Source organism: Cheilinus undulatus, linkage group 15, assembly GCF_018320785.1.
Source record: "Cheilinus undulatus linkage group 15, ASM1832078v1, whole genome shotgun sequence".
Taxonomy (NCBI): Eukaryota; Metazoa; Chordata; class Actinopteri; order Labriformes; family Labridae; genus Cheilinus; species Cheilinus undulatus.
The window spans coordinates 28,132,509-28,159,981 of record NC_054879.1 but is presented as its reverse complement, the minus strand read 5'-3'; positions in this window follow the sequence as shown (position 1 = coordinate 28,159,981).

The following is a 27,473-nucleotide window of genomic DNA, read 5'->3' as shown; positions in this document are numbered from 1 at the left end:
TCCATGCCTTAAAGTTGGGCTTTCGTCTTTGTCTACATTCTTTTGTTTCTTCTTGTCATGAACATTTTCTGTCTCCTCCCACCAGATTGCCCTGCAGCTTCACCTTTAGCTGGAAAGCCTCCATGTCCTTTCATGCAAATATATAAAGACATAAACTAACATCTGACTCTGTTTATCTCTCTTCATGTAGTTTCCATTATTATGAAAGCCTTGTTGGGTTTTATGGACATTGTTTTTAGGAGACATTGATTTAATATAAATCCATACAATGTTATCATACTGAGAATTTCTGACCTACATTTTAAAGCAGCAGATTCGTGGTTTTAGGATTCAAGGTGCTGCACAGCTGAAGGATGATGGAGGGTCTCATTAATTTAATTTATTGTCACCATCATCACCCTGAACATTGACTCTGGCTCTGACTGTGTGAGCGTCAGCTCTTTTTGGTTCACTGCCAAAGGAGTATTAGCATTCCAGGTTAAGAAAGCTAGCTCATGGCGCTAATGAGGCCAATTTTTCTGCACCAGACAAAAGAAAATATTGTAAAAGATAACACTAAATGCTGCTGAGCGATGAAAGATCGGCTGAAGAAGAGGCACAGAGCCTGTTCATACTCTTTAAATGTCAAAATGAGGGCAAAGTGTTAGTTTGGAAATGATAGATGGGGTTATTTTTGGATCAAGTATTAACATTAACAACAAATTGGTGGTCGCTAACAGGGATTTAATGACTTATTCAAAAGAATGAACTTTAGATTGTACATTGAAGCAGGTCTCTTTCATTATTGCATGTTTAAATCGATCCAAGCATTCATAAGTGATGAAGCCTTTTGCAAGTGATGTGCAACCAGTGCCACTAACGTCCTCAGGAATGTTGTTTTTTTTCTCTTTAGAGTGCCATAGATGCTACCAGGCAAAGCTCTGCCAAATTTTCACTAATAATGGAGGCAATAAACACAGTAAGGGGGAAAAACATCCTAGTATCTTTTAGTGTCTTTATCTATTTGACCCGGTTTCAAAGATAATAGAGTCTGAGTTTCCACCTAACAACAGGACAAAAGCCAATAAGAATTATTTTGTCATGTCTTGTGCTGCCCTCTGCCCAGTGTCCAGTGTGCTGGAGGAAGTAGTTCCCAGATTCAGAACTGACTGAGTCCCATGAGTCATAAAATCTTGGGGCTCCCTCCTGGGAAGCTTCGATTTTTCAACTGAGGCAATTATCAATGTCCTGTGGAATTAAAAGTCCATGGCAGTGTATTCTCTTTTCTAGAGCCATGATCTTAACCAAAATTCTAGTTACCAAAATTAACCAAAGGTAATCATGGTTTGGCTTCGACAGAAGAAAATAATTTAAGTCAAAGTATGGAACTTGAAGAATGCAGAAAAATCACTCTGCTGTTCAATCAGGTTTGATTTGTACAACGCCAAGTCATAACTAATGTAATCTCAACGCCTTACATAGAGGGACGGTCTAGACGGGGCTCCCTGTTATATTATTTACTTTATTATTGGTATCATTATTTATTATCAATATTTATTGACCATGAGTTCAGCAGTACACTACATATATCATACTTTCAGTGGCAATGAAAAACTAGGTCAGACTCATGTTAAACAACCAAAGCTTTGCTGGGGTAAAGGGCAGATATAGAAAAAGAGGAGGGAGAGCAGAGAAAAAGAACAGCAGGGATTCAGAAAAGGGAAGAAGGAAATGCAGAAAAAGAGAAGAGAGAGATGCAGAAAGAGAGAGGAGAAAAATGCAAAAAATTAAAGAGGAGAGGTAGATGCAGAGAAAAGAGGAGTGCGTGATGCAGGAAGGTGGGCAATACTGCAAAATTCAATATAAATCCTATTCCAAATAAATGCAGGGCCAGTATCACCAACACCAATACCATATCAATATCGGCAATACTGACACTATTTACTTATAAAAACAACAGTATACACAATTCTTACATGTATATGAATAATCCCAATGACAACTCATAAAACGTGATATATCACTCTTAAATTGAACTAGTTTTTTCTGATTTATTTATAACAATTGTCTAAGTATTCAAAGTAAAACATTTCACAGCAGGATTTTAATCTAATTTGTTTCAGTTTTAGTGATAAGGGGGCTTATTTTTTAGCTATTTTATAGGACTCGCTAACCTAATGTGTGAATTGTTTTGATTAGTGCATTAATCTGTGAACTATTCAACATAGGGTTTGAGCAAATGCTGACGCAACAATCTAAATTTTATGAAAAGGTAGTCAAATTACTGTAGGAAAACGAGTAAACAGTAATGAAGGGGAACAGACTGAGAAGCAGGTTCAATGCTTTGCCAAAGCTCACATTGCAAAGTAGTGCCAAATACAGAGGCGCAGTATAATGTTCATTGTACTGTATAATTGAGCAAGCATTGTTTTTTCGGCCCATTTAATGTTAAGCTTGCTAAATTACTCAGAGAAACTATACCCATCTGCTACGCTGTATAGCCCAGCCTTATCCAGCATGTCCTGTTTGAAGGGGCAACACTCATTGAAATGACTGGAGGCTGATGCCGATTGTGTCTACATACAGAACACCAAATCTGGCACTTTTGCCAACATGTCCACTGAGAGGGCGCCTTGTAAAAATCTGTCACCTTAGAAGCCACCAAAGGAGGCGATTTGTCATGGTTATTACCATAGAGGGGCACTTTTGAAGTAATTTTATGAACATAAGAACATCAAAAGGTGACCCACCAGGTGAGTCCACCAGTGTCGCTCTTTGACCTCTCCATCCACTTCCACTGATCTCTGATATTCTCACTTTATACATCAACCAGCATGGATGGTACTTGTGAATATTTGAGGTTCATGATGACTGTCTTTAACACCTGCAACTATGGTAAATAATTTATTCTTTTTACCACAGTAAACACAACAAAAGGGTACATTTTTTGGTGATTTCTTTAACTGTATGTGTCCATGCATGTCATCTAGGGCATCATAACAAGATGAAGTCAGTGTTACTGATGCAGAACATGAGGAGGTCAGGTAGATGTTTTATGAAATGTTATTGTCTCTTGACAGCATATCCAGCCATCCTAAGGTATTTGAAGGAGAGTATAACCCGACCTTGACTCCTGGCTAAAGTCAAGAGTAGGACTGAATAAAAACAACAGAGTAAAAACAAAGAATGTGAAAGAAAACACCTCTTGATTTCAGAGTAAAGCTGTGTTTAGCAGCTGGGAGGAGCTGGAGTTGTTTTTGGCAGCGCCGGAGTAATCCACCCACACCGACCATTAATAAACAGCTGGTTTATCATTGAGCCCAGGCCAATAACATGTCACAGCAAATGGGTCAGAAATTTTCTCTCACTCCATTTCTGCCTATTCTGGGTGAATGGTTTTATTAAATTTAACTGAAGCAGGACAACGGTAGATTGGAAAGCTAAATGAATGAGTTTTAAGCCAAGGTAAAGTCCTTTTTTATATTGAGACAATTTTTAACTCCCGTTCTTGTTGAAATAATCACACTGATTTAAATTTAACTCATTTTGACAGGGTCATTTTCACATCACCTAAATAACAGTCATTTGTTGTTAAAATGAGAAAATAAGAGAAAAAAACTATAAGAAGGAGTATTCGGTCTGGACTGGCCTTCTCCTTCTGATGCTTTCTTAATTATCCATGATTACAACCCATGTAAAGGAACTGTGTCTGTAGTAAACAATGACTAAAAGGAAAATGAAGAAGAGGAAGGGGATAAATCAATTAAAGCAGAGCACAATGATTTTTTTTGTCTGTTCTTAATCAAATTACTTTGATTTTATTTCAAAATTTGTGCTTCTATCAGATATTGTCTGAGTGAGATACAGTCCATTTCCACTAGAAACCTCAGACAGAGTTATGTGCTTCTAACTTTGTTGTTAAACCCTTTTTCCATGGAGCCTCTTACACGCATCTTAGAAAAACCGAGCCACCCCAGAATCCACACACAGATTAACTCTTACATTACTGTCAAAAGATGACCTTTACTAGACATTTTATTGGTAATATTACAACAAAAAACCTTAACACACTGATTCCTTGAAAAAGAACCTGGCATTACAGTGAATAAAATCCACATTTTCTTTACAATAGAACATTAACAACATATCAGATACCATGCCATGAAAAAGATTGGCTCATGACCAATTTGATAGCAGCAACACATCTCAAAAAAAGTAGGGACAGGGCAATAAAAGGCCAGAGAAGTAAGTGGTACTTAAGAAAAAACACTGGGGAAGCATTGTGCAAGTAATCAGGTGTTACATGCAGCCTTAGGCCTTGTACACACGTAGCTGAGTGTTTTCTAAAATGAATATCCTCCTTCATTCGTTTTTAAAAATACTTTCGTCCACACCTGATCGTTTACAAAAAAAACCCGTCCACATGTGACCAGCAAATCTGCCGTTAAATGCTGCTCTGAGCATGTCAAACCCATAGGTGGCAGTGTTTTTTAGATGTGAAACTCATGCCAGCCAATCAGAATGAACTTCCGTCATTCTGTCTCTTCTGCCAGAGATTCAAACACGGTGCAAGCTGTGACGTTTGAGAACCAAAAACTCTGTTTCCCGGTGTACACATGTAACCACGAAACCAGAGTTTTCCAAAATCTCCACTTTGGCTGGAGTTTTCAGAAAAGATCGTTTTTAGTGACGTAAAACTGCGGTTTCGTGTGGATGACAGGCCTAAACGTATAAAAATATATAAGGTTTCCCAGATACCCGGCTACATGTGTACAAGACCTTATTCTCTCTCCTTGGCTCCCTGGTCTCCTGCTATCTCTGCATGCAGCAAACCTGAGTTCACTCTGCAATCAGAGTGAAGGTGGGTATAGATGAGCAAGGGGAGCATGACAGTGAAACATACACACTCTTTATATGGAAGCTTGGTGAGCTTGAGGTTTGCTCTCCATTTTAACTTAGTTTTTTCGTTATCCATGCCTTTATTTTATTCTGTCCTCAGCATTTCTAGATTGCTGGGTTTTCTTGTTTTAGTTTGGGCTGTAGTTGGCCGGTAGTCCTGTTTTCTGTGTTTATTTTCACTTTTGATTAGTAAGCTTTTTGGTTAGGCAGCCTGAGTGGGTGGTGGGGTGCTTCAACGGCCCATTGCAAGGTTGGCAACGCCTGTCTCCCTCTGTTGTTCATTTTGGCCGGCACTTACAGCCCCTTTTAGTTCTTTAAGTTTATTTTATAATTGAGTGCATTTTTCATTAATAAAGCTTGGATTTTGTTAAAACTTAAAGTTTGTGTTGGTGTCTGTTTATATTTAACTGATCTCTTTGTGTGTTTGAGCTTTTGTTGTTTAAAGGAAATTGAAGAGAACGTCATCAGGTAACATTAGGTTAGTAGCATGACTGGGTATACAAGGGGCATTTTAAAGAGGCAGAGGCTCTCAGAAGTAAATATGGGTAGAGGTTCATCAATCTGTGAAGAACTGTGACTAAAGGACTACACAGTTTCAGTCAGATTTTGGCCAGACTGCAGCGTTGTGCATCAGGATTGACAAACACTCTTAAAATGTGACGTAATCAATGAGGTGTCCAAGATCAAAAACGCCCCAAGACCACAATCCAACAAGACTAGCATGACAGTTTTTCCTGCATCATTGTCTAGTTTGACACCCTGATCTGACGTCATCAACATGAGTCCTGACATCTACCAATCAAAGATTATTTGCTCTTACCTTTGTATTGATATTTGTATTTAACAGTGACATTAAACCAGCCCCCACTTTATCTCCAGACTCAGAAACAATTCCAGAAACCATTGTCTGTCAACACAGTTCACCGTGCCATCCACAAATGCAAGTTAGAACTGTATCAAAACCCATTTGAAACAGGCTGAGGCAAAATGGAAAACTGTTCTGTGGTCAGATGATTTAAAAGTTGAAATTCCTTTTGGAAACAACCAATGCCATGTCCTGTGGACTAAAGAAGAAAGAAACCATCCAGATTGTTATCAGTGCACAGTTCTAAGGCCCGCATATCTGGTGGTATGGGGTTGCATGAGAGCCTATGGCATGGGCAGCTTAAACATCTGGAAAGACACTATCAATGCTGCAAAGTAGGAAGGCCAAAACCACATACAACATCCATCACAACAGCATGGCTTCACAGCAGAAGAGTCCACGTGTTGAACAGGTCCAAACCTTTCACCAAAAGAGAACATTTGGAGTATCATTAAAAGGAAAAATCCAGCAAAGACCTAAGACTTTTGAGCAATTAGAATCCTTTACCAGACAAGAATGGGACAACATTCCTCTCCCAAACTCCAGACATTCACAGACCCCATGTTGGGAACCAATTCACTATAGGACTAATATTCCAGAATGTAAATTTCCAAGAAATCTTTTATTCCTTTGATGGTAAGTGAGACAGTGTTGAAGGGTCTTACATCACACACTCATACAGAGACAATTCACTGTCTATGACCACAAAACCAAGACAAAGCTTCCACCATAGCCACAGTGGCTGATTTAAAGAGGAATAAAAGGGTCCCTCTAGCCTTTTATTATCTGTATCTCTAATGAGTTTAAGACTGTAAAATACAGAGTAATTAAATCTGCTGATATGTGAAACCATCTTCTTATGGCTGTAATTAACCATAAAGACATGTTCAGCTGTGAAAGTCTTATCAAAACTTCTCTACTTCAAATCCCTCTTGTATTACTCACCTAACAGGAAAAGTTTGGAGGAAAAATAAAGTTCCCTGGATTTACTTTATTTCAACCCTCATTACTGTGAACTAACTTTGTCTCTATAGAGGCTGAATCCTGCAAGGGCCCATTTGAAGATCAGCTAAGCACCAAAGCATTTTCCTTTTCAAAGAAATCAACTGAATCAACTGAGCACTGACATAATTCACTTGTCTACACTATTGCCTGTGTTTTAGTGTCATTTTCACTTCCTGTAGCTTGCATGTACAAAGTCTGAGTGTGTTGAAGCTGGCGATGCTGTTAAGGCTGTGATGGCCATAGAGAGCGGTGAGTAGGGGTGCCACAAAGAACTGTGGGCCCCAGAAAGGATATCACCTGGGCTCCGACGCAGTAACCCAAATCAACCCTACATAATTTCTATGACCAAACCTCTATTATACAAAGAGACATTTTATGTCACCATAACTGTCATGTTGTGTGACGTTGAAATATTGAGATACACAGGAACAGGAAGTGTGAATTGAAGAGAGGGACCCAACTGCAGTCAAGATGACCGACATGGGCGTTGCTATACATCCAATCCATGCCGGAAGTCCCAAGCGGAAGTTTCTTCTTCGTGTTGGACTCAGCTGCCAGTGTTTGTCAGTCTTTTTCGCGCCTAAGCCTAACTCTTGGTGCTGGATCTCAAATATATCACCTTCCCCACTGCCTTACCCTGAACCTAACCACTCAGGTTTTAATGCCTAAGCCTAACCGTAGACGTATGGACTTCCGGTTGAGACTTCTGGTATGGATTGGATATATGTCGGCCATCTTGTTCAAATCTTTTCTTTAATTTTCCTAATGAGTTCATTTATCCTAGTAACTTTCTAACATGACTTTAGTTATTCAAAAGTCTATTTTGATAGCTTTGAAGTTGGGTTGTATAAGATAGTTGGCAATAGAAGTGGCATTTTTAGGCATTTTGTTCTTCACCCAGAATGCTTTTCTGTATGTTACAATAATCACTGCCCTCAGACTTAGGAGAGTCAGTTTTGTTGAGCTGAACATTGGAAAGATAACTGGACTAGATCTCATTGTCTCACAAGGAGCTCCTCCACTCTGTTTGCTGCTCTGTCCATCCTCCTCTGTTTTGTTGTACTTGTCTGTCTCTGTGCCCAGGTGAGCTAACATCCTGGGTATGTTTGAAGTTTTGAACCCTTACAAGATAGAGCAGTATTTCATTAAAAAGTTGATTAAGTTCTGCCATTTTTCATCACATTCTCCAATATGTTATGCTGCTTTGGCTAACTTTAGGCTGCATTGCTCCACATTCCCCCAATGATTGGCAGCACCATTCCAGTGTTTGATCCATAAGCTCTAAAAATGGACACAATACAGAAGAAATGAACACAGAGTACTGACAGAAAGCTCTGTCTGCCTCTGTATCTGTTTCAAACATGGAGCATAACTGAGCTATTTGACTAGACATGATGGTCAGTAGCACATAGCAAGAAAATGTTTCTACATCACATCCCAAAACAGCTGTTGCAGTTTCTCTTTATTACATAGGTGAGACTTTACCTAAACACATAGGCTGAAGATTTATACTGCTGTTTTTGCCATTAAGGAAAGATTAACTACTCAGTAGTTTCTCAGTACTTGAAATATTTTTACTTTAGAGGTTGAATTGGCCAGTACTTTTACTTCTAAAGTAAATTTAAACCAAAGAAACGGTACTTTTACCTGAGTACTATAGCCCTGTACTTCTCCCTTTTCTGGATATGAAGCCACTTGTGTCACAAGTTGTGGTTTCTACTGAAAGTTGGTGGATCTTTATTATTACATTGCATTTTTAAGGCAGTGCTGTGTGCAGTTTTAAAGATACAATATACCATATTTTACAGTATTTTTGTTTATCTTCTCCCAAATTCAGTCACACAACTGTAGCATCTGAGGTCCATCATAAATCTTAAATCAACATTATTGTCTGTTCCTATCAGTGAAATCAGACACAAGTATATAATATCGGAGGTTTGTGAATCATCAGATGAATCAGAGGATCATCCAGACCTTTATTTGCTTCATTCAGACACAGCTGCCTGGTCAAAGTATGAAGGCTGGCGTCACATGATCGATATTTTGTTAAAACATTAAATTTGGCATTTTGAAAAGGGGATTTTTAGCACAGTAGTTATTACTGGAAGAATTCGGTGCTCTGTCTGGTTGCGTAACTTGAAGTTAAAAGTGGACAAAAAGTTTTAAAAAAATGGAAAAATTAAATTGAAGTCATAACACTAGACAAGCTGTTCTGAATCACAGCCTGAAGAAAGTATTTTCTTCATGAACAGTGATGTAAAAAGTTTTTTGACCTTAGTAAATGTTGAAAATGTCCTAGTAACTGAAGCTTTTGTTTCCATATAGTTGAAGTCCATGTTACAGATTATACTTCCTGTTCTAAATGTCTTTCTTATCCAGATAAATATTTACTCAGATTCATTCCTCATTCAGCTCTTCCTTATTGCTTCACTGTGGTTCATATCTGTGTGACACATTCCTGAAGTGTCAATAGACAATCAGCTCTCAAAGCTGTCACAAAGTATCAACCACACTACTTGTTGCAACAAAACTTACTGCACTTTTGGATTTATTTTTGTTGTTTTTTTTTTTTTCTATTTCTTTATGTTTTTGTCGTCTTGTTTCATATTTTATTATCCCCAGCTTTGATTCTAATAATTGTAAGTGTGCCATAATGTTTGTATTTGAATATTTCAAAGTAAGGTGTAAAACCTTTTTCTTCTCAGGGGGAAGTGTGCAGGTTTATTACTGCAATTCATATTCCTTTTGCAATGCAATGCTGATCATACTTCTGTCCTTACTTGACCCTTTCACCCTCATTACCACAAAGGGATTGCATTTAAAGAATTTGAGTCAAAACATCAACTTAGGCTGATTTGTTTTCATGCTTTTATTGTTTTTACTTCATGTTTAGCCCTTTAAAAAATATATTAATGAGAGGCATTGGCATTATAACTGGCATTATAGTTGACAACAGGAGTGGGTAACAGGGGCAGTGAAGTGTGGAGTGTGATTTGGCGATGTTCAGATCACTGATCTGGACTTTGCTGATGATGCTGCGATCCTTGTGGAGGCTGTCGATGTCCTTGTGGGGGCTCTTAACCTGCTGAGTGAGGAGGCTGAATTGTTAGGTATTTGGGGACGCCTTGATTGCTGCCATCCAGTCTGTGTCTGTGAATGGTGTGAGCGTGAAAGCTGCAAAACAGTTCACCTACCTTAGCAGCATAATCCATGGATCTGCTGACTACAAGGCTGAGATCAACCGCAGACTTGAACTCATGCATGCATGCGGCAAAGGGTTGGCTGAGGAAGACAGTGTAGCACTCAAAGTCTTTAGGCCCTACTTTTCTTTTTGGTCTTACTACACTCTTGTGAGGCCTGGACGTTGACTGATAAAAACTGTGACAGCTTCTCTCGAGCGCATCTTTGGGTATCATTGGCATGACCTTGTGTCTTATGCTGACATGCTCAGGTGAGCAGGAATGGGAATGGCAGCTGCGCTTTCCCGGGCCTGATCCAGCTCACCGTATATTGGGTAGATTGGACCCGGTGGGATAACACATACATCGTGGAGGGGTCAGCAAAGAGGATACCTAGAGAGATGGGGCATGGGCCTGGCTCAGGCCTTGACGATAGCCATCGGGAGGCCAGAGCAGGACAGGATGCATTGCCAAACCGGCATATGCTCTCAAACCTCACATGAAATGGCCAATAGCTGGTTGACCCCTTTCTGCATTTGCCGAAATCCCAGTTGGCCTGTCCGTCACTTTGAACATTTAAAGCAGTGGTTTTAACTGATTGGTCAAAATATCAAGCCTGTCCTGAAGACTTAGACAGATTTGTGTCAATATGTTTTAATTTTCTCCATTTTTGCAGGACAAGGAGGCAATTCTGGTTGGTTTCCTGAGATCTTAGCTTATTTATCCTTTTATCTTGGATAGAGGTATTGCAAGGAAAGTCAGTTTTTTGATGATTTTTTATCTAGATTTCTTGAGACCTTCAAAAAACAACCAAATGTATGTTTTATTGGAGAACAGAGTAAAATAAAATGTCGGTCTCTTTGTTCAATTATGTTTAGTTCCATCTAAGCGCCATAATGCAACTTATCTATGAAATTTATCTCAGTAGTTGAAGGATTCTGTAAATTTGGGTCATGATCTCAGTTCATGGAGGTGGATCTATGGCTGGACCTGTTGAGAACCTCTGATTTAAAGAGTGCATGAGGTATCTGTTGGTGACAGAGTCAGATGGAGGAAGTGAGATATACATCTCTAAAAATTGACCTTAAATCCTACGGCCCTGTGTGTCAAACAGCTGTCAGAAGGTGTGTCAGAACAGAAATGATAAATATCTTCACGTTCCACTCAGGTATGAAATAAAACTGCCATGTAAACATCTTTTTCTGACTCTATGACAGTGGAGATTCAGTGATACAGGCAGTGATTTAAAGGGCTGATACTAATGTAGAAGTTCAGTGTAGTCACTAATTGAAAGCAATCACTTTTAAGCTCACTCCTGCTCTCAAACCTCACCGTCAACCCGCAGCGTTCATCACACTCAGTGAAAAATTGCTACAGAGAATATTTCCCCCGAGAGGCGAGGTAAGGTGATACTTCCCTGAGATCTTATCGGCCTTTAAGTGACTGATTTGGAGCAAATCTCAGTCAAAACAGGTGAATTTGTTTCCAACGCCACACGTGAGCAGGGAGGCCCTCGCCTGCAGCAGAAAGACATTTACCACGTTGGAGGTAATGGTTTTTAGAGGGCCCTCCCAAAACATCTGAACTTTTCCCCTATAGAGGAGGAATGATGCAAGAAGCTCAGCAGCATATCCACTGATGTACTGCATTTAGAAACTGACATATCCAAAATCAACATTTTCTGTAATGATGTACTCGCCTCATACTTTATAATGAATTTATTTTTGGTTACACAAGAATCTGATGACTCAGACATGCTGAGAAGAAGTTAATAAAGCATTTAGTTGTTGATGCTTGTGTTAGGATTAGAACTTTTGACTCACTGATTAAATGTTTTTGTCTTGAGCTTCACAGAAAGAGCCATAACATTTGTTTTAGTTTATCATCAGCCTGTAAAATACATTCAACTCTGCCAAGGTTTACTTAAAAGCATCTTTAATGGCATCAGAAAGCAGTAGATTTCATCAGAAAAGAATCAAGTAAACAAGACGTCTCGGTCAGCAGCTGGCCTCCAGGCTCCAGAAGAAGTGTCTCCGCCCTGCTGAAGTGCCCTTGAGCAAAACTTGAAATTCCTGCCAACATCCAAGCCTTTTCTGCTGCTCTGCGGCTGACCTCTGATTCCTCAGGAGAGTCTGTGTCTTCAGGGATCAATACTGTTACTACAACATTTATATTTGTTTCACATTCCTGACGTTATGAGCTCTGGCGATCATAAAACGTGGTGTAAAATCTGATAAACAAGCCGCATTCCTGCGGAGAACTTGGTGGGAGAGCTGTCACACCAGTGACGAAGACAATGCAGCTGCAGCCAGAATACTTAATCTGTTTTATTGACGGGAAGCAAAGGAGTCATCCTACACCAAATATGGTTACAAACATTTCACTTTGTTCACTATCCTCATATTGATGGCACCCATGTGGGTGAGTTTGTTGTTTATTACTATTTGCAATCTACAGGTCTGATGTATAGAGGAGGAATTTAAACAGAATTTTTTAATGGATAAAGTAGAAATTTCAGGTATGTAAACTAACTTGGGAAAAGGTTTTTAGAACAACTTATTACTGCAATCTCTATATTTAAACTGTCACTAAAACCATAACTCATAGATGCATATAGTTTTAAACTTTGAGTTCATACTTGGTACAGATGCCCCATGCTTTGCTGTGGACAGCTTGCCTCCTCACCACTCTCCCTGCTTATAAGATGCGTGGTCTCACAGAGTCAGCACAATAGAGAAAAACACAAGCATGTCTGAAATGATTATCCAGAGAAATAGTCATACTAATTATTGATTATAGCTGGCATACATATTTGACACCCATGCTTGTGCACTTGGATGAAAAATAATACTGTGCCTAAGCTCATCTCTTCTTTTCATGTCAGGACATTGTGATCAGTGGCATTACCAGAAGTTTACATACACTGTATAAAAAAAGCTGTTTTAGGATTACCAAAATTATTTGTATTTGCTAAATACCAGAATAATGAGAGATCTTTTTTGGAGAATTTTTTATGACTTTCTTCAAAGTCACTTGGATCACTTAGATTTTCTCTAGGAATAAGATCAGGGCTTTGTGAGTCCACTCCAAAACACTGACTTTGTTGTCCTTAAACCACTAACCACTGTAACTAATTTGATAGAATGCTTAGGGTCACTGTCCATTTGGAAGACCCAAGTGCCTAGGCTTTAAAGGTGCAGAGTGTAATATTTAGCCTAGTAGCATTTAGTAAAACAAACAAACTTGGTTAAATGAAACATGATGTCTATAGGTAGGTCTATCCTAATTAGTGTTTATCCACCTGAATAAAATGTGGGGGGGTTTTTTATATTAACTCAAAATAAGCAATCTATTCATACATGGGGAGGGTCCCCTCCACGGATGCCGCCATCTTGAATTTTTGCATTTTGCATGTTTCTCTGGTGAAAACTGTGGCAACCAGTGGAATCAAAAAAAAAAAAAGTGTATCCGTTATTTGGTTGCTTCTGTGGCAACCAAATGTGGAGGGGACCCTCCCCATGTATGAATAGATTGCTTATTCTGAGTTAATATTAAAAAAAAACACACACACATTTTATTCAGGTGAATAAACACTAATTAGGATAGACCTACCTATAGACATCATGTTTCATTTAACCAAGTTTGTTTGTTTTACTAAATGCTACTAGGCTAAATATTACACACTGCACCTTTAACTTCCTGTTCCATGTTCCTTGAATATTTCTACATATTATTCTTTCCTCATGATGCCATCTGTTTTGTAAAGTGCACCAGTCCCACCTGCAGATACCCCCCCCCCCCCAACATGATGCTGCCACCCTCACAGCTGGTATGGTGTCCTCAGGTTTGCAACCTTCCCCCTTTGTTACCTCCACCAAGGAGGTTATGTGATTGGCAGGGTTTGTTAGTTCTGTCATAGTTTGTTAGCATCATACATAACTCAAAAAGTTATGGATGGATTTTGATGAAATTTTCAGGAAATGTCAAATGGCATAAGGAAAAACTGATTAGATTTTGGGAGTGATCCAGTTCACTGTCTGGATCCAGGAATTTTTTAAAGGGTTCTTTACTATTTGGAGATAGGGCTAATGGCGGAGATCTGCGCTCTTCGAGTGCTTTTCTAGTTCTCAAAATGTAACGATGATCATTAAGTCTTATTAGTTGACTTTTAGTATCATCAGACCACAGGACATGTCTCCAAAAATTAAGCTTTGTGTCCCTGTGTGCATTTGCAAACTGTATCCAGCTTTTTTATGTTGATTTTGGAGAAATGGCTTCTTCCTTACTGAGTGGCCTTTCAACCCATGTGGGTACAGGACTTGTTTCACTGTGGATAGTGACACTCTCTTAACAGCTTTAGCCAGAATCTGCTCAAGGTCTGTGGCTTTTGTTCTAGGATTGATATGCTCATTTCACATCAAAGTGTGTTCATCTCTGGGACACAGAATCCGTCTCCGTCCTGAGTGGTATGATGCCTGGATATTCCCATGGTGTTTATACTTGTGTATAATTGTTTGAACAGATAAATGTGGAACCTTCAGGCATCTGAAACTTGTGACCAAGGATGAACCAGACTAGTGGAGGTCCATAGTTCTCTTCCTGATATCTTGGCAGATTTCTTTGGATTTTCCCATGATGCCACACAAGGAAGCAGTGTGTTTGAGGTGTGCCTTAAAATACATCCACAGGTATGCATCCAATTAACTCAAATGTTGTCAGTTAACCTATCAGAAGCTCCCAATGCCATGACATCATCATCATAATAGTAACCTTTGTATATGTACACTTTTGACTTTGAAGCAAGCAATTAAAAAAAATCTGTCATTATTCCAGCATTTAGCAAACAGAAATTCTTTTAGTAATCCTAACTGACCTAAAACAGTAAATGTAGAGTCTGGTTTAATGTCAGACATTGAGAAAAAAAAAAGGTTATGTGTATGTAAACATCTGATTTTAAATGTACATTCACCAGCCACTTTATTAGGTACACCTTGGAAGTACTGGGTTGGAGCCCATTTTGTCTTTAGAACACCATTAAGTCTTCATAGTGTCAAAGTTAAACTTGAGTCCCCATAAGACCTTTCACATGAAACTTACAGTGGCCTATGTTGCCAAAAATCAACATCCCTTTAATTGTTTCACTGATTAAACTCTAAGAAAGTGGCTCTTCTCAGGTTTTCCTTACCAAAAGACCATTGTATAAACTGTTTATTAAGTGCTTAATCATGATTTCACTTAATATTTGCAAATCTAACTCTGACAACCTTCCTCGTTACTTGGAAAAATCCTGACTTATTACAAAGTTGTCACCCCCTTATTCTTGAAAAATTACAACAAAATTATCAGTAATAATTATAAAATAACTGTGTAAGTAGGGCCCACTAAAATAAAGTGTTACCTTAATAAATTGTGTTTTACTGTTAAGGATAACTGTTAAAGCTGCAGTGGCTGCCTTTCTCATAAATCCTACAACACCCACATGCACAATAACAATAACCTTTTCTCCATGTCTATGTCTTGATTGACTTCTTCTGCAGGATGAAGTTATACTAATAAATTCCTGTAACCAAACAGTCCACGTACACACTCTGACTCAAACATTAAATATTAGGACAGTTTTGCTTCACTGCAGCATCCAGAGGGTAAAACTCACACACAGGCAATGAAAAGCAGAAGTCTCAGATTGTAGGAATGGAGGGCAGATCTCACTGGCAGCAGCACAACCACAGACAATCCCACTGCAGGGCACACAGCTGAAATCCCTGAGAGACTGGCACAGAGCTTTGATGGCACTGAGCCGTAGACCACCACTCGTCCACTTCAAAGAAAGTCCCAAAACAAAAAAATGCTCCGGTATCAGTCACGCTCGCTCTGCTACCCTTCAAACTGAGCTTAAAAGCTTTTGCAGTTCGCTGAATCCTCTTACAGCCAAAGTTTGTTTCTTTCTGTTGAAAAAAGTTGTCACACCAGTTGACAGTCTTGGTTATTTTTTCTAAAGTTTCCCATACTCACGTGTTGCTGTTATGCCAAATGTTTTAAATTGGTTCCTGGTGTGTTGGAGAATTAGGTCAATGTTTACTGATATGGGAATTGGGTCTCTTCCTCCAGTTACATGGAGGGGGAAGTATCCTAAGTATCTTTAAGGCATGATAGCACAGGGTTAGGGTAGAGTATGGTAACACTTACAGTATGCTTTTTGAATTTAAAGCCATGTCTGATCAATCACATAGCAGTAAGTAGGCAATGTTAACTATTCAAAGACACGCAACATCTGTTTACATTTGTTTTTGCATCTTTATGTTAATAAAGCACACATTTTTAGGTGAAAAGATTATTTTCTTATAGCAGCATACTGTGGGGTTTCAGTTTGGTGCACTTCGGCGCCACCAAAGGTCTAAGAGTGCTGCTGCTCTCTCATAAACATGGTGATAAAGGTTCCCCATCATAGACAGCATGCATTTGTTGACAAGCAGAACATCTCACAGCATTGTTGCTGCTGAGGAACCAGAGAACCAAAGAGACAAAAGAGCATTTGAAAGTTTATTTCTAGAAATATTAAAAATACTATAAAGCATTTGGTTCTAAGCTATTTTTCTAGGAACAAGTGTCATAAGGCATTTTTTGCTGGGATATTATCAATAAAATGTTACATTTGTTGTTGTTTTGTGAGAATGATGGCTCATTTTTGTTAGATGCAAGAAAAGGCTCTTCAAGGAAAAATGCCTGGGAACCACTGCTATAGAGAACAAACAACAACACAATTAGCAGCACATAACTCTGTATGAGGTTTCTTGGGGAAATGGACTAAAGTTCATGCTTCGCACGTTCTTCCTCTTGTTTGGCTTGATCTGCAGTGGATCTGCCAGATGACTAGAAGGAGAGTGATTTGTTCTGCAGCAAGCTTCACGTGCGGATGACTGCAGAGATGAGTGTGGAAATTTGGGGTTTAGCCTCAGTGGGGTTAACTGGCTTCATTTTAGCTGAAGCTGGTGTGTGAACTAAGGTCAGAATGCAGTATCCACTTCTTAGAGGAGAACTGCAAAGTTAGATTGTGCAGAAGTCAGGCGACTGAGGGTGCTCTGTGGAAACTGGACGGACAAAGTTACATATTGTTGCCTTAAACCTTCTATATAGGTATGGTTGGTTTGGATCATTATAAACAACACTGAAGCGTGTGATTTTCCCCTTTCCTGTAAGGAATCAATCCTTAAGATATTTATAAAACTAAGTTATTACAACAGTAAAGAGTTTATGGTCTTTATCTGGGTTAACTAGGTAAATGACAACTAAGGGAGGAAACTAAGGAAGTAATCTCATCCAGGGTCAGGTTGCAGTGGAGACTAAGGAAGTGAACCCAGACATCCCGCTCCCCAGCAACATTTTCCCTCTCCTCTTGAGGGATCCTAAGGTGCTTCCAGGCCAGACAGGATATGTAATCCCTCAGGGGGCCTCCTGACCATTAGACATACCTAGAGAACCTCCACAGGGAGATGTCAAGCAGGCATCCTAAGAAGATGACAAACCACTTCAGATGGCTCCTTTAAATCTTAACCTAGGTCCAGGTATTCATTTCTACTACTCGTATCATTCTCTACTCTTCGTTCAGTTACTCTCCAAAGCTTATGACCACAAGTAAGAGCTGGAACCAAGACTGAGTTATGAACTGAAAGCTTTGCCTCCCAGTTCAGCTCTCTCTTCACCATGGAGGTCTGATACAATGCCTGCAATACTCTTAATGCTGCACCAATCCATCATGCTTTTTAGCAAATAATGTCAATTTTTATGTGATTGTGTTGGGACAATATATCAGGCATATGAGATGCTTTCAGTATCGACCATGCAGTGTTCTCATCAGACGCATCAGTTCAAAATAATGTAGTATTCATCTATCAGTGAAGCTTTATCCATCTTACTCATTCATATAGACGCCCCTTTTTTCTCATTTAGCAAATTCCATCTGCTCTATTTCACCGCTAACTTTCACTCCTCTTACCCCCCACAACACTCCCTTTTTCACATCTGTGACTTCATGCCTGTGGTGTTCACGGAGCTGACCTGGGACCAGACTGGGCCACGCTAAGCTGTCCAGCTTGGCTTGAAGTTGAACAGAAATATATCTTAGAGCTTCTTACCATTCAGGCTGCCATCCTGCATAAAAAGTAGGGCAAGTTGTGCAACGCTGAACTGATTTCTGTATTTCTTTTACAGTAAACCAGTTTCTCTCTGGGGTTAAAAACAGTGCAGAATCACAGAAGATAAAAATCAGTGTAACAGCTATGAGACTGATGTTTGTTTAGTGTTAACCTACAGCACAATGGGTTAAAAAAGAGGTCAGCCAGACCTAACATGAGCATGTTTTTCTTCTGAGTCACTTGTGAAGAAAGCACAATTTTTCCTCTCAGAGCTGCATCTCTGGACCCCTAAACAACCTCTCATAAATGTCACATTAAGCTGACGTCTCCCTCATAAAGTACAGTGCCTACACACCTTTACAAGCATTGTATAATTCAGGTCATGGACTCTGTCACTTCCTCTTTACTGAAACACACCATAATGCACTTTACAGGACTTTATGAGTATTTGTGGTATTTCCTCTCTGTTTACTTCAAAAACATACTTTTGCATCTAGATTTCTGCCCTGGTTTATACCCTCATGTCAAAAATATTGTTTACACTTATTGTGGCCTCTTCCCACTTTAAAAGACCTGCTCAAAGTAGGATGTAGAATGTGTGATGAATCAAGTTAAAGGGACATTTCAGTATTTTTGAAGTTGGATTGTTTGAGGTTCTTGGGGATCGTAGTGCCATTAGCCTCCAGAGATTTCAGTGAGTGTTGCACCTACAAAGACACCCTTCAGGACGCTAGGATATATAGTGCCACAGATAAGTATATTTGCTCTATATTATTTTGCAGGTTTTAGGTAAAAATGGGTCAAAACCAATACTGGCTACAAGCTAAGGGCTCCTCCACCCCAGCAAATCTGAGCTCATCTGGGAACTTAAATGAACAAGTAACAGCCATAAACCTACCTGGATGATGAATTTCCATTCAGCTCTCCAGGTCAGAGTCAGTTTCTCTATTTTATCATCAGAAAGTGGAAGAAGGTCCGTAAAACACCAGCTTTCAGTAAGGCAGAGAACTCTGGATGGGGAGTGATGCAGGCTGCTGGACTTCGGTGAAGTCAGAAGGATATTTGGTCTCCCCAGGCCAATAACTGGGCAGCAGAACATCGCATTCACAAAACCCAACCTCTTTCAATCCCTGTCCAGTAGGCTGTAAGCTTACCCCTATTTTTCTTAAAAGAAACTATCTTATGGGTTTTGACAGCTTATATTTTCCTCCCTGGATAGCCAGCTGTAGCTTGGAGGCACAGGCACCTCCTGCAAATTTCACTACGTAGCAAAATGTGACACAAAAAACCTATTCAGTTACTTCACTTTGGATAGGTGTTTGTCAATAAAATCACTTTTGGCCACTTTCTGATATCACTTGCAATTGAGCTAGCATTATTTCTGGGCAATTTTTACCTTAAAGACCCTTTAAAGTGAAAATGAATCTGTGTTAAGATTTGTTGTATGACAGGTCACTGTGCAATGAACCCCTAAAAATTCACTTTCAGTCAGCTAAAACATCTCTAAGTTTTAAAAAATTAAGCTTCAAAATCATGAAAAATGAGGCAGTAAAATCTGCTCCAGGAGGGTGTGGGCGTGTCTGTTGCTTATATTGTAGAGTCAGGGGGAAAGAAGTGGGAAAACTTTTAACAGTCTAAATCCAGAGTTCAGACACATGTAGATCTCAGTGTTTTCACATGTTTACAGCAACCACATTCCATCAGATCTAGAGTGTTAAGACAAAAAGATTGTTTTAATTTCACAGGATCTTCAAATGTGGCCCTCTTATCATAATTAAGGATCCCAGATGCATTTTTTTGCAATTAGCTTCCACCAAAACACTTCTGCAGTTTGGAACTTGTTTCTTGTTTCCAATTATAGAATTATAAATTTTCTGCTTCTTTATTTTACAATGAAAATCAAGGAGGGCAGGACCTACAATATCAAATTTGTCATCAAAAAGCCAGAGGAGAAAGTGATCTTTGTTTTTGCTAAAAGTAAAAAATAGATATGGTACAATTCCAAGACTACAAGCTGCTTTATATGGCAAGATACACAGTTATTCCTTGATATTATTTTTTATGATTGCTGTGTAAAATTTTCATCATTGTTCTGAATCTGAGGTCACGTACTGCCAGCATAAAAACATGCCAATAGCAGACACATGCGTTTAAACTTTTCCAATATGCCCAGAAGAAATTATTTTCCCGATACTGATGCAAAAGTTTATCACACCACAAAATTATTTGTACTTTTATCTTAAAAATCCAGAGTGAAAATTCACCACCATCATACCACATGGGTGCTGGTTTTACTACTACAGTCTCAGTCTGCCTTCCTCTCCCTGTTTACTCCAAATGTTGTTGATCTTCATTGATACTGATGGAAAATAGACCCATATGGTTTCTGTTTCAGGGTGGTTTCTGTTGAAGTGTTGAGCACTGAGAAAATAATAACAAATTAAACCTCAAATGACTAACACATTTCAGATATGCTTGGAAATGATCCCTTTGGGGATTCAATCCCACAACAAAAATGACGAACACTCATCTTTGTCATCTGTGTGAAAAGTCCACATCAGGGTGAACACAGCGGAGGTTTTATCTTTCAGCTGAAGTCTGGGGTCATTGTGGTGTGTGGCATAAAATTCATCCAAGTTTAATCTCAGTGGAGAGAATCTGGAGGATGCTGCAGTAGATTCTAAGTAATTTAAATCTTTAATTTAAAAGGGGAAAAGGAGCAATCTTTATTTACTCAAAAGAAAACAGTCCAGATATGGCAGACATGCTTTATTTTGTTCCTGACAAGCACATGCTATTGATTAAATCTTAATTGTTTGTAGCCTTGTCAAACATGCTTTGTTCTTTCAAAATCCAATAACAATGATTGCTTCCCAGTATTAGTACACAGATCCGGCTCTGTTTTATTGCTGCAGTCCATGGAGGCCATATAAAAGGAGAACAAAAACATTATAAGGGAGAGAGAGACTTCAGATAAGGGAGAGAACAGACTTCAGGTGGAAGTTTCTAAAAGAGAAAATTGTTTACAACGGGTATTTATTGCTCTGTTGTTAACTAAAGACAACAACATGTAGATAATGGGGCATATTTACAGCTATTTAAGACTTAAAGGGTGCAATTCAAGTTTTACACCTAGTGTCCCTGGGGTTTGATATGAAATACAAAAGAGAAAGTATTCATTAACTCAATTGCAACACATTCACCGCAACTTAACACCGCTGTATTACTGCTACTTTTGTACATTGTATTACAATCAAGCAGCAATCTGTGGTAATTCAACTTCAAACCAGTAGAAATGCAAAAGACTACAGTTACTGTCCAATCCAGAATAGCTCACTAAAGCTAAGGAATAACCCCAATTTCCACCTACTCTGTGCAAGGATTCCCAGGTGACATGCACTGCAGGTTGCTCCTTTTTTGTCAGTCTTTGCAGTTCAGCTGCACAGAAGACTGACCCAAACAGAAGGACTAACGTGCAAATCATCCAGTGAGCTTCTAAATACAACACAGTGCATGTGCCCGTAGTAAATCTTATCACTACATCATTACATCCTACACTGTCGGAAAAGCTACAGGTCATTGTTTACCACTCCCTGGTAAACTGCCTCCACAACATAAAGGCCTGGATGACCTCTAACCAACTCAAACTCAACAGCAATAAAATAGAGCTCATGATTGTGGCCCCCAAAGCACTGCTGCAGAAGGTTGGAGATCTCATGCTCGATGTGGACGGGACCTCCATCTGTCCGTCCTCCGAGGTCCAAAACCTGGGTGTCATCCTGGACTCCACCCTCTCCTTCCAGTCCCACATAAAGTCTATCACCAAATCTGCCTTCTATCATCTCAAGAACATCTCCAGACTCCAACCATCACTCCCTGATTCTGTGGCTGAAACACTCATTCATGCTTTCATAACCTCCCGCCTGGACTACTGTAATGGAGTCCTGTCTGGAGTTCCCAGCAAAACCCTGGACAGGCTTCAGTACGTCCAAAACTCTGCAGCTAGAGTTCTCACCCGCACTAGACCCTGGCAACACATCACTCCGACCCTCATCCACCTCCACTGGCTCCCTATCAAGTCCCATATCAACTACAAAGTCCTCCTCCTCACATACAAATCTCTCTATGCTCTGGCTCTCCAGTACCTTTCTGATCTCCTCCATCCATACACCCCATCCCGCAACCTTCGATCTTCAGACACCGGCCTACTTTCCATGCCCAAAACCAAACTCCAAACCTATGGAGACAGAGCCTTCAGTGCTGCAGCTCTCACCCTCTGGAACACTCTTCCTGCAGACATCTGTAGCGCTCCATCTCTGGACATTTTTAAAAAACATCTCAAGCACCACCTGTTAATCACAGCCTACAGTCTTCACTAAACCACCCCTTACACTCATCCTACCCCTCACATAGTTTGTAAATGTCTATGTGTTCCTGTAAAGTGTCCTTGGGTTTCTTGAAAGGCGCTATATAAATTCAAGATATTATTATTATTATTATTATTATTATTATTATTGGTCAGACAGTGGGTCACAGAGGTCATACAGCTTCACTGATGAAGAAAGACAACAGTATGTGGAAAAGGTGACATATTTACAGCTATTTAAGACTTAGAGAGTGTAATTCAAGTTTTACATCAACAATGTGATACGATGCAAAGTGGTATGATACTACTGGATATGATTCAATTGATTGCAATGTGAGGCACACGATTAAGACACCATAAGATGCAATCCAATTCAGGGCAATACGATGTGATGCAATGTGATATGGTGCTCGAAAATGCGATGCCATGCAATACAATATGAGCCGATATATCACGACATGACACAGTGATTGATGGTGCAATGCTATACAGGATGATACCCTATGATATAATACAATATGATACATGTTAAATTTACCAGAGTGAATTCATTCAAATGGACTGAAATTTTACTCTGAATAATATAACATTTTGTCCCAGTTTATTTGGTGTAAAATTCACTCTGCTTGCAGAGCAATTTTTTCCAAGTGATTTTTACTCTAAAAAGCATTTTTATTTTACTCTAAATGGTGATTATGTACCCCACAATGAACAAAATAAAACTCAGTTTAATTATTGCAGAGCAGTTTTTTACTCAATACAGTGTTATATGTAATCCTTTCAGAATTATTTCAATACTGTATAGAGCTACTCGTTACAGAGCAATTTCTTCTCCATATAGAAATGAGAAGCACTCTATGTAGAGCTGTATCCTACGCTAAATAGATTGAGATTCCTCGTTGTATTTGGAGTTGCATTTTACTGCAGTAATATTGCTGCCTTTTCACCTATAGATGGAGGAAAGGCAAAATACCTTTTTTGTCTATATCTATTGGTTTTTTATCTTTCTGATGGAAAAACAATATCAGTTTTCTGTGAAATTCTACCTTTCATTTCGATCCTCAACCATTGTCATGAAAATCTACGAGCCGTTGTTGCTAAATGTTTTAATTGTGAGACAGCATTGACGTCATTGCCTGCGGCCATAGTAATGTCAAAAATCATTTTTGTGTTTTGCAGTTCAGTCCACCGTATAGTCCACTATATGCTGTTCACTATATAGTGGATAGTAAGAAGGAAATGAGTGTGTGGTTTTGGACACTGTCAGAGACACCGCAAAAAAAAAAGACAAGGTGGAGTTAGACAAGGTAAAAAAAAAGCTCACTGTAAAATCACCAGATTCAAAGGTTGAAGAGGAGCCAGGTTACCTGACTACAAACTGTAGTACACAGGTGTCTGAAAGTTCATCGCCAGGTGAGGAGATCTTGATTGCCATGGATTAGCTGCAGCTCAGACAGCCAACGAGCTGCAGTTGTGACTGTCCATGAGTGAAGGAGGTTGAATAAAACTTACAGTAAGTGGGTGTGGATAAAGTTTTACTCCAGCAGAATGTCATCTAAGAGGATAGGATAGGATAGGATAGGATAGGATAGGATAGGATCGGATAGGATAGGATAGGATGGGATGGGATGGGATGGGATGGGATGGGATGGGATACTATTCCATACAATACGATATGATGAGATATAATACAATATAATACAATTAGATACGATGAGATTCCATATGACACTGTAACAATACAATTCAATGTGATATTATGTAATATGATAGAACAATTTTTATTGTCCTCTTTAGAAAATCTTTTTTTGACTCAAATTTGTTAAGCTGTGATATTGTGGAAGAGTCCCTGAATTTGGCAAGGAGGTGTGCTTGGAGCGTTGTGCCTGCTGATAGGCTGCTTTGGATGACTATCTCGTAACCTCTGTGCCAAAAGAGCTCAGTCATATCTACTGAAATCTGCTCCATTTAAAACAACAAGTTTATGTTTATTTTATGGCAGCAATGGCTGACCATCAGGTGATTTCTTTTTGACTGTACTTGTTGAAATGTAACAGCTTTAGCAAATAATAAAAGATTCTATTTAAACAAGCTGCCAACCAAAGACTTAAATTTTGTTCATGCTTTTTTGCATCATGGTTCCACATTTTAACCATCTTATTGTGTCTTCTAAAGGCAGAACTTTCATCTGCCATCTCCAGACTAAATGTCTCTAAAATTGAAAAGTGAACACCAGCAGCCCTAGAGGATGAGCTGGGTCTGCAGTCTGAGGCCATTCTCTTCTTTGGCTGTAGGGGACTGAATCACATACGGTATCATTCAAGCTCATAAATGAAGTCACTTTTTCTCTCAGTTCCCTGTGGATAGAAATGCTTTACAGAAACATCTGTGGTATGTTGGGGACTTTATCCTCACTCTCTTTCACTTTTTCTGTCTTTTTCTCCTTCTCCAGTCCCGCCTCGTCGTCTCTTTTCCAGGACGGTCTGTATTTTTGGGTGTTTCCTGAGTATATTTATAGCCACATACATCCCAAAGCCACTAATCAACATCACCACAATCCCAGACTTCTCCAGGAAATGCAACATGTGGTAGCGTCAGAATGAGGCATGTGATTGGTTAAAAAGGCATAAAAATAACCCTTAGAGTGGTTGAATTAAGACTTTTAAGGAGGAGCAGAAAGGTCCATAGGGATTAAAATAAGAAACAACCAACAACAACCAAATCCTGCAGATTTAACTCATGGAAAGGTCACAACTAACATGGCTTTATTAGACCACCAACATCCTTGATAACCCAAAGTTAGTCATTTCTTATAACATATGTTTTATGTTGGTAAAAAGTTCTTGTGTGTGCTCTTATGCCCTTCAGCAGCAGCAAAATTGTTTCAGTCTTGAAGTCACAATGAAGTGTTTCAGTGTCAGATATTGGACCTCAGGCTGAATGGAGAGTAAGATAATTTCAGCAGTGACACTGTGTGACTCATTTGGTGTGAATCATTGTGGTTTTGTAGCCTCGCCTTGGAGATGTTAACAACCGCATTCATCATTCAGACTCAACAAAAGAGGAGCTGATATTGAAGGGGGTCTGTGAAAGGGAGAGGGATGAGTCTGGGTTCTTTCTGTGCTAACAAGGATAGGACATTCACACTCATCACTACTAGTTGAGAAAGTATTCATAAACTCCTCACTTGTTACTCTAACTTGTTACTCTAAAAAGACTCAGACAGTGCAATTTAAGCAACTTTATAAGGTCCTGGTTGAATTTCAGCTCATGCTGTGCAGCATCTTTTACGATGCAGACCAACGCTTACAAGTTATTCACTCACACTGTAAAGTCCAATGACTTCACACAATGAGTGAAGTCAGGACAGACTGTTACAAATGTCTTTGGAGTTTCCTTTGAAAAAGTCTCACGAAAAGACTGAAGCCAGTCCTATTGTCTCATTTACATTTACAACATTTACAACATTCACATGTCAAATAGCTACAAACAGCAACAACCTGCCCTTGCACTCTCTCTCCCTCACACACATAAACAGTATCGCAAGCAAAAATAACTAGCAGTTAAATAATAATAGCTAGAAAAGAACTTGGAGAGCGCAGACCTCCACCATTAGCCCTGTCTCCCAATAGTGAAGAATCCTTTAAAAAATTCCTGGATCCAGACGGTGATCCGGATCATTCCCAAAATCTAATCAGTTCTTCCTTTCCTGAAAATTTCATCAAAATTTGTCCATAACTTTTTGAGTTATGTTGCTAACGAACAAACTAACAAACTAACAAACAAACTAACAAACTAACAAACAAACCCACCCGATCACATAACCTCCTTGGCGGAGGTTAAAAATATTCTTTGTAAGTATTTTTTGTAAGCTAGAGGTCTGCAGGTATATTGATTTCTATTTCCTTTTAAGTAGTAAGTGAAATGCCCCAAAGTTGAGGATTCTGCTCATGGCTCTGTGGGAGTGTGTGCAGAAATATGACCAAAATATCAAACATGCCAGAAATCTATCCAACCAGTCAGGAGCAGCTGATCAGGCCACAGTTGTCGTCCTGCTCCAGCCTCCGTAAATGGGGTGTGACCTAACCCCTAGGCTGTCTGTGCCCAAAAGCCAGTTTTTACAGCTGAAATAGACACGTTTAAATTCAGGTACTACAACAAATAGCTGATTCTTATTCATACACACTTGACAACACCCCACAGTGGGGTGTGTGGCAATGGGATGGCTGAATAAAAACAATGTACGCACTTTTGCTCAGCTATCAAGGCACACAAAAGAGAATGAGGGAGACAGAAAGAGAGAGAGAGGCTGAGCCAATCAGAGCAGAGGAGCAAAAGCAAAGCAGGGAAGCTGTCAATCTGGAAATCTGTTTAAGTTTTGGGGCTTTATTCAAATGTTCAAGCTCACCCAGCACCCCTAGCCATCACTTATACTGCCTATGTATAGGGCTGTATCCAGTGTCCAGTCTATCAGCGCATTGTTTCTGTTGGTATTTATGAATGTTTTACTAACCTTTCAGATGTCTGTCTTTGATAAAGGATGTCTATTTTTATGTGCTGTTTTGGTGCAAAAGAATGACGCAGACAACAAGGTAATGAGGAATTGAAAGCATTCATCTTTACTGTGATAAATTTGTTTCAATACTTACTACATGACTAGGATGAGCTTCGTGTGTCTACACTAGTCTGACTGTCTCATTAGTGGAGAACTGACACTGTAACCAAACAGAGAAGTTGCTGATATTGCTGGTGGAGCTGCTGGCTACTCATGTGGATGAGCTGTGTTCATGTTTAGTGACTTTTCCAACAAACAGTCTCTGAGCAGGCTGGTGGCTGGGTAAAGGAAGATGCCCTCCACATGTAGAGGAAAGTTAATCTTTTATAAAGGGCAAAAAAATGTTTTCCTTAACAGATTATCAAAGTGTTTGTCTTTGTGGCAGCACAACCAATAGCAGTGACTGAGGCTCAGTTTGTACTCTGCATTAACTCAGAGTGAAAAGTTTATTTCGTATACATGATGGCAGTCTGAAAAGTAATGTGAACAAGAC